General features: G+C 57.1%; 1 protein-coding gene across 1 annotated transcript in view; it reads left to right on the forward strand.

Moving 5' to 3' along the window:
- Positions 1–448, forward strand: part of LOC104489590 (tropomyosin alpha-3 chain) — a 6848-nt gene that overhangs the window by 3953 nt on the left and 2447 nt on the right. The gene's annotated exons all lie outside the window — the stretch shown is intronic.

Raw genomic sequence — 448 nt, forward strand, 5'->3', positions numbered from 1 at the left:
GGATGCCTATGCTCCAGCTTAACCCCAGTTTGGGTGGGATAGGGAAGAAATGCCTGAACCCAACAGAGCTGGTTACGATAACATACTTGTGTGCAGAATCCCCTGCGCGGGGCTGTCTGCTGCAGACTGCTGCTGCAGGTCAGCCACAGCAGCTGGTAAGTCTTGACACAGCCCCCATGAGGACTCAGTCTCCGGTGCTGGACCTGGTTCAAGATGAAATTGCCAGAAGCCCCATCCACGTGCTGTGGTGGTCAGCCTGTGCCAAGGATGGGTTCCTTTCCTCATGGTTCGTGGTCTCACATACTTCAGGAGTGCTCCTGAGGCCAGCTGTCACAGAGCCCTGCCTTTCCCCAAGTCACGGAAGGAGAAGGTTCCAACTGTCTCCCTTAAATCTCGGGCAGTAGCCGGAATATTCTGTGGATAGCTGTGGCGGGGGGGGGGGGGGCGG

Source organism: Buceros rhinoceros, unplaced genomic scaffold (genome assembly GCF_000710305.1).
Source record: "Buceros rhinoceros silvestris isolate BGI_N320 unplaced genomic scaffold, ASM71030v1 scaffold39982, whole genome shotgun sequence".
Classification (NCBI taxonomy): domain Eukaryota; kingdom Metazoa; phylum Chordata; class Aves; order Bucerotiformes; family Bucerotidae; genus Buceros; species Buceros rhinoceros.